Here is a 7,500-nt window from a genome sequence, read left to right on the forward strand (position 1 = left end):
GCGCCCCAATGAACCGTGTTTCGCCGGCTTTACGGCTGGGGATTTCAACCCGCGCGGCTACCCGCATCGGTCTTACGGGCGAAACTCCACGCGGAGTCGCCCTGCCCGAACGTGTTTCGCCGGCTTTACGGCTGGGGATTTCAACCCGCTCGGTCTCTGCGGGGCGCCTCCACGCTTAGGCGCCCCGCTCAACCGTGTTTCGCCGGCTTTACGGCTGGGGATTTCAACCCGCTCGGTCACTGCGGTGCGCCTCCACGCTTAGGCGCCCCGCTCAACCGTGTTTCGCCGGCTTTACGGCTGGGGATTTCAACCCGCGCGGCTACCCGCATCGGTCTTACGGGCGCCTCCACGCTTAGACGCCCTGCCCGAACGTGTTTCGCCGGCTTTACGGCTGGGGATTTCAACCCGCTCGGTCTCTGCGGGGCGCCTCCACGCTTAGGCGCCCCAATGAACCGTGTTTCGCCGGCTTTACGGCTGGGGATTTCAACCCGCGCGGCTACCCGCATCGGTCTTACGGGCGAAACTCCACGCGGAGTCGCCCTGCCCGAACGTTTTTCGCCGGCTTTACGGCTGGGGATTTCAACCCGCTCGGTCTCTGCGGGGCGCCTCCACGCTTAGGCGCCCCGCTCAACCGTGTTTCGCCGGCTTTACGGCTGGGGATTTCAACCCGCTCGGTCACTGCGGGGCGCCTCCACGCTTAGGCGCCCCGCTCAACCGTGTTTCGCCGGCTTTACGGCTGGGGATTTCAACCCGCGCGGCTACCCGCATCGGACTTACGGGCGCCTCCACGCTTAGACGCCCTGCCCGAACGTGTTTCGCCGGCTTTACGGCTGGGGATTTCAACCCGCTCGGTCTCTGCGGGGCGCCTCCACGCTTAGGCGCCCCAATGAACCGTGTTTCGCCGGCTTTACGGCTGGGGATTTCAACCCGCGCGGCTACCCGCATCGGTCTTACGGGCGAAACTCCACGCGGAGTCGCCCTGCCCGAACGTGTTTCGCCGGCTTTACGGCTGGGGATTTCAACCCGCTCGGTCTCTGCGGGGCGCCTCCACGCTTAGGCGCCCCGCTCAACCGTGTTTCGCCGGCTTTACGGCTGGGGATTTCAACCCGCTCGGTCTCTGCGGGGCGCCTCCACGCTTAGGCGCCCCAATGAACCGTGTTTCACCGGCTTTACGGCTGGGGATTTCAACCCGCGCGGCTACCCGCATCGGCCTTACGGGCGAAACTCCACGCGGAGTCACCCTGCCCGACCGCTTTTCGCCGGCTTTACGGCTGGGGATTTCAACCCGCATCGGTCTTACGGGCACCTCCACGCTTAGACGCCCTGCCCCACCGTGTTTCGCCGGCTCTACGGCTGGGGATTTCAACCCGCGTGGTCCGTGTTTTTCGGTAACATATTCGTGTTCCTTGCCCCCGACGGGCCGTGTTTTTCGGTAACAAAATCGTGTCTTTTGTCCCCGCTGCACCGTGTTTTTTGCGCCCGCTCAACCGTGTTTTTTGCCCCCGCTCAACCGTGCTTACTGCCCCCGCTCAGCCGTGTTTTTTCGGTAACATAATCGTGTTTTCGGGTAACATAATCTTGTTTTTCGGGCCATTTTACACCGACGGAGGCACCCACAGGGGCCATGTACACCCCGCTTGGCATGTACATGAGGGGCTGCCTCTTCCAAAAATCCTTCCCCCCTATAGGGGAATATGCATTTTGGGTCTCCAGCCACGCCCAGGGTTACCACCCCCTGGAAATCCCCCAGGTTTACCCCCCATTTTATGTGGATGCATAGATTCAGACCGCCCTGCTCCATCGCTTTTGGCCATTTTTGCCCAACGTTAGCCGCTTCGGCTTGCCGCTGGACTGTTTTCGGGCCTTTTTCACCGACGCTTGGCCGCATCCGCTTAGTTTTCCCCAACGCGTGGCCGCATCCGCTTAGTTTTCCCCCGCTGAACTGTTTTCGGGTCAGTTTTGCCCAACGTTAGCCGCTTCCGCTTGCCGCTGGACTGTTTTCGGGCCAATTTCCACCGACTCTTGGCCGTATCCGCTTAGTTTTCCCCAACGCGTGGCCGCATCCGCTTAGTTTTCCCCCGCTGAACTGTTTTCGGGTCAGTTTTGCCCAACGTTAGCCGCTTCCGCTTGCCGCTGGGCTGTTTTCGGGCCAATTTCCACCGACACTTGGCCGCATCCGCTTAGTTTTCCCCAACGCGTGGCCGCATCCGCTTAGTTTTCCCCCGCTGAACTGTTTTCGGGTCTGTTTTTCCCAACGTTAGCCGCTTCCGCTTGCCGCTGGACTGTTTTCGGGCCAATTTCCACCGACTCTTGGCCGTATCCGCTTAGTTTTCCCCAACGCGTGGCCGCATCCGCTTAGTTTTCCCCCGCTGAACTGTTTTCGGGTCACTTTTGCCCAACGTTAGCCGCTTCCGCTTGCCGCTGGGCTGTTTTCGGGCCAATTTCCACCGACACTTGGTCGCATCCGCTTAGTTTTCCCCAACGCGTGGCCGCATCCGCTTAGTTTTCCCCCGCTTAACTGTTTTCGGGTCACTTTTCCCCAACGTTAGCCGCTTCCGCTTGCCGCTGGGCTGTTTTCGGGCCATTTTTCCCCAACACTTGGCCGTATCCGCTTAGTTTTCCCCAACGCGTGGCCGCATCCGCTTAGTTTTCCCCCGCTGAACTGTTTTCGGGTCACTTTTGCCCAACGTTAGCCGCTTCCGCTTGCCGCTGGACTGTTTTCGGGCCAATTTCCACCGACTCTGGGCCGTATCCGCTTGGTTTTCCCCAACGCTTGGCTGCATCCGCTTAATTTTCCCCAGCTGAACTGTTTTCGGGTCACTTTGTCCCAACGTTAGCCGTTTCCGCTTGCCGCTGGACTGTTTTCGGGCCATTTTCCACCGACTCTTGGCCGTATCCGCTTGGTTTTGCCCAACGCTTGGCTGCTTCCGCTTAATTTCCCCCAGCTGAACTGTTTTCGGGTCACTTCTGCCCAACGTTAGCCGTTTCCGCTTGCCGCTGGACTGTTTTCGGGCCATTTTTCACCGTCACTTGGCCGTATCCGCTTAGTTTTCGCCAACAATTGGCTGCATCCGCTTAATTTTCCAAGCTATACTGCTTTCGGGTCAGTTTTGCCCAACGTTAGCCGTTTCCGCTTGCCGCTGGGCTGTTTTCGGGCCATTTTCCACCCACGCTGGCACCGACGGGGCCATGTACACCCACGCGCGTGTACATGAGGGGGCACCCATTTTTGAAAACCTTGCCCCCCTATAGGGGAATATGCATTTTGAGGCTCTAGCCACGCCCAGGGTTACCACCCCCTGAAAATCCCCCAAGTCAAAATCACCCATGTAAAATATTCAAAAAAATCTCAAAAAATCACAAAAAATTTATAAAATCAAATAAATTCAAAAAAAAAAAAAAAATTTCAAAAATTCAAAAAAAATTCAAAAAATTCAAAAAAATTCAAAAAATTCAAAAATTCAAAAAAAGTCCAAAAACCCAAAAAAACTTCAAAAATTTCAAAAATTCAAAAAAATTTCAAAAAAAATTTCAAAAATTTGCCCCGCTGAACTGTTTTCGGGCCAGTTTTGCCCAACGTTAGCCGCTTCCGCTTGCCGCTGGACTGTTTTCGGGCCAATTTCCACCGACTCTGGCCGTATCCGCTTAGTTTTCCCCAACGCGTGGCCGCATCCGCTTAGTTTTCCCCCGCTGAACTGTTTTCGGGTCACTTTTGCCCAACGTTAGCCGCTTCCGCTTGCCGCTGGACTGTTTTCGGGCCAATTTCCACCGACTCTTGGCCGTATCCGCTTAGTTTTCCCCAACGCGTGGCCGCATCCGCTTAGTTTTCCCCCGCTGAACTGTTTTCGGGTCAGTTTTGCCCAACGTTAGCCGCTTCCGCTTGCCGCTGGGCTGTTTTCGGGCCAATTTCCACCGACACTTGGCCGCATCCGCTTAGTTTTCCCCAACGCGTGGCCGCATCCGCTTAGTTTTCCCCCGCTGAACTGTTTTCGGGTCTGATTTGCCCAACGTTAGCCGCTTCCGCTTGCCGCTGGACTGTTTTCGGGCCAATTTCCACCGACTCTTGGCCGTATCCGCTTAGTTTTCCCCAACGCGTGGCCGCATCCGCTTAGTTTTCCCCCGCTGAACTGTTTTCGGGTCACTTTTGCCCAATGTTAGCCGCTTCCGCTTGCCGCTGGGCTGTTTTCGGGCCAATTTCCACCGACACTTGGCCGCATCCGCTTAGTTTTCCCCAACGCGGGGCCGCATCCGCTTAGTTTTCCCCCGCTTAACTGTTTTCGGGTCACTTTTCCCCAACGTTAGCCGCTTCCGCTTGCCGCTGGGCTGTTTTCGGGCCATTTTTCCCCAACACTTGGCCGTATCCGCTTAGTTTTCCCCAACGCGTGGCCGCATCCGCTTAGTTTTCCCCCGCTGAACTGTTTTCGGGTCACTTTTGCCCAACGTTAGCCGCTTCCGCTTGCCGCTGGACTCTTTTCGGGCCAATTTCCACCGACTCTGGGCCGTATCCGCTTGGTTTTCCCCAACGCTTGGCTGCATCCGCTTAATTTTCCCCAGCTGAACTGTTTTCGGGTCACTTTGTCCAAACGTTAGCCGTTTCCGCTTGCCGCTGGACTGTTTTCGGGCCATTTTCCACCGACTCTTGGCCGTATCCGCTTGGTTTTGCCCAACGCTTGGCTGCTTCCGCTTAATTTCCCCCAGCTGAACTGTTTTCGGGTCACTTCTGCCCAACGTTAGCCGTTTCCGCTTGCCGCTGGACTGTTTTCGGGCCATTTTTCACCGTCACTTGGCCGTATCCGCTTAGTTTTCGCCAACAATTGGCTGCATCCGCTTAATTTTCCAAGCTATACTGCTTTCGGGTCAGTTTTGCCCAACGTTAGCCGTTTCCGCTTGCCGCTGGGCTGTTTTCGGGCCATTTTCCACCCACGCTGGCACCGACGGGGCCATGTACACCCACGCGCGTGTACATGAGGGGGCACCCATTTTTGAAAACCTTGCCCCCCTATAGGGGAATATGCATTTTGAGGCTCTAGCCACGCCCAGGGTTACCACCCCCTGAAAATCCCCCAAGTCAAAATCACCCATGTAAAATATTCAAAAAAATCTCAAAAAATCACAAAAAATTTATAAAATCAAATAAATTCAAAAAAAAAAAAAAAATTTCAAAAATTCAAAAAAAATTCAAAAAATTCAAAAAAATTCAAAAAATTCAAAAATTCAAAAAAAGTCCAAAAACCCAAAAAAACTTCAAAAATTTCAAAAATTCAAAAAAATTTCAAAAAAAATTTCAAAAATTTGCCCCGCTGAACTGTTTTCGGGCCAGTTTTGCCCAACGTTAGCCGCTTCCGCTTGCCGCTGGACTGTTTTCGGGCCAATTTCCACCGACTCTTGGCCTTATCCGCTTAGTTTTCCCCAACGCGTGGCCGCATCCGCTTAGTTTTCCCCCGCTGAACTGTTTTCGGGTCACTTTTGCCCAACGTTAGCCGCTTCCGCTTGCCGCTGGGCTGTTTTCGGGCCAATTTCCACCGACACTTGGCCGCATCCGCTTAGTTTTCCCCCGCTTAACTGTTTTCGGGTCACTTTTCCCCAACGTTAGCCGCTTCCGCTTGCCGCTGGGCTGTTTTCGGGCCATTTTTCCCCAACACTTGGCCGTATCCGCTTAGTTTTCCCCAACGCGTGGCCGCATCCGCTTAGTTTTCCCCCGCTGAACTGTTTTCGGGTCACTTTTGCCCAACGTTAGCCGCTTCCGCTTGCCGCTGGACTGTTTTCGGGCCATTTTCCACCGACTCTGGGCCGGATCCGCTTAGTTTTCCCCAACGCTTGGCGGCATCCGCTTAGTTTTCCCCCGCTGGACTGTTTTCGGGTCACTTTTGCCCAACGTTAGCGGCTTCCGCTTGCCGCTGGACTGTTTTCGGGCCCTTTTTCACCGACCCTTGGCCGTATCCGCTTAGTTTTCCCCAACGCGTGGCCGCATCCGCTTAGTTTTCCCCCGCTGAACTGTTTTCGGGTCACTTTTGCCCAACGTTAGCCGCTTCCGCTTGCCGCTGGGCTGTTTTCGGGCCATTTTTCCCCAACACTTGGCCGTATCCGCTTAGTTTTCCCCAACGCGTGGCCGCATCCGCTTAGTTTTCCCCCGCTGAACTGTTTTCGGGTCAGTTTTGCCCAACGTTAGCCGCTTCCGCTTGCCGCTGGGCTGTTTTCGGGCCAATTTCCACCGACTCTTGGCCGTATCCGCTTAGTTTTCCCCAACGCGTGGCCGCATCCGCTTAGTTTTCCCCCGCTGAACTGTTTTCGGGTCACTTTTGCCCAGCGTTAGCCGCTTCCGCTTGCCGCTGGACTGTTTTCGGGCCAATTTCCACCGACTCTGGGCCGGATCCGCTTAGTTTTCCCCAACGCTTGGCTGCATCCGCTTAATTTTCCCCAGCTGAACTGTTTTCGGGTCACTTTGTCCCAACGTTAGCCGTTTCCGCTTGCCGCTGGACTGTTTTCGGGCCATTTTCCACCGACTCTTGGCCGTATCCGCTTGGTTTTGCCCAACGCTTGGCTGCTTCCGCTTAATTTCCCCCAGCTGAACTGTTTTCGGGTCACTTTTGCCCAACGTTAGCCGTTTTCGCTTGCCGCTGGACTGTTTTCGGGCCATTTTTCACCGTCACTTGGCCGTATCCGCTTAGTTTTCGCCAACAATTGGCTGCATCCGCTTAATTTTCCAAGCTATACTGCTTTCGGGTCAGTTTTGCCCAACGTTAGCCGCTTCCGCTTGCCGCTGGGCTGTTTTCGGGCCATTTTCCACCCACGCTGGCACCGACGGGGCCATGTACACCCACGCGCGTGTACATGAGGGGGCACCCATTTTTGAAAACCTTGCCCCCCTATAGGGGAATATGCATTTTGAGGCTCTAGCCACGCCCAGGGTTACCACCCCCTGAAAATAAATTTATAAAATCAAATAAATTAAAAAAAAAAAAAAAAAATTTCAAAAATTCAAAAAAAATTCAAAAAATTCAAAAAAATTCAAAAAAATTCAAAAAATTCAAAAATTCAAAAAAAGTCCAAAAACCCAAAAAAACTTCAAAAATTTCAAAAATTCAAAAAAATTTCAAAAAAATTTCAAAAATTTGCCCCGCTGAACTGTTTTCGGGTCAGTTTTGCCCAACGTTAGCCGCTTCCGCTTGCCGCTGGACTGTTTTCGGGCCAATTTCCACCGACTCTTGGCCGTATCCGCTTAGTTTTCCCCAACGCGTGGCCGCATCCGCTTAGTTTTCCCCCGCTGAACTGTTTTCGGGTCACTTTTGCCCAACGTTAGCCGCTTCCGCTTGCCGCTGGGCTGTTTTCGGGCCAATTTCCACCGACACTTGGCCGCATCCGCTTAGTTTTCCCCCGCTTAACTGTTTTCGGGTCACTTTTCCCCAACGTTAGCCGCTTCCGCTTGCCGCTGGGCTGTTTTCGGGCCATTTTTCCCCAACACTTGGCCGTATCCGCTTAGTTTTCCCCAACGCGTGGCCG

The sequence above is a fragment of the Carex rostrata genome, chromosome 11, assembly GCF_964058835.1.
Source record: "Carex rostrata chromosome 11, lpCarRost1.2, whole genome shotgun sequence".
NCBI lineage: Eukaryota > Viridiplantae > Streptophyta > Magnoliopsida > Poales > Cyperaceae > Carex > Carex rostrata.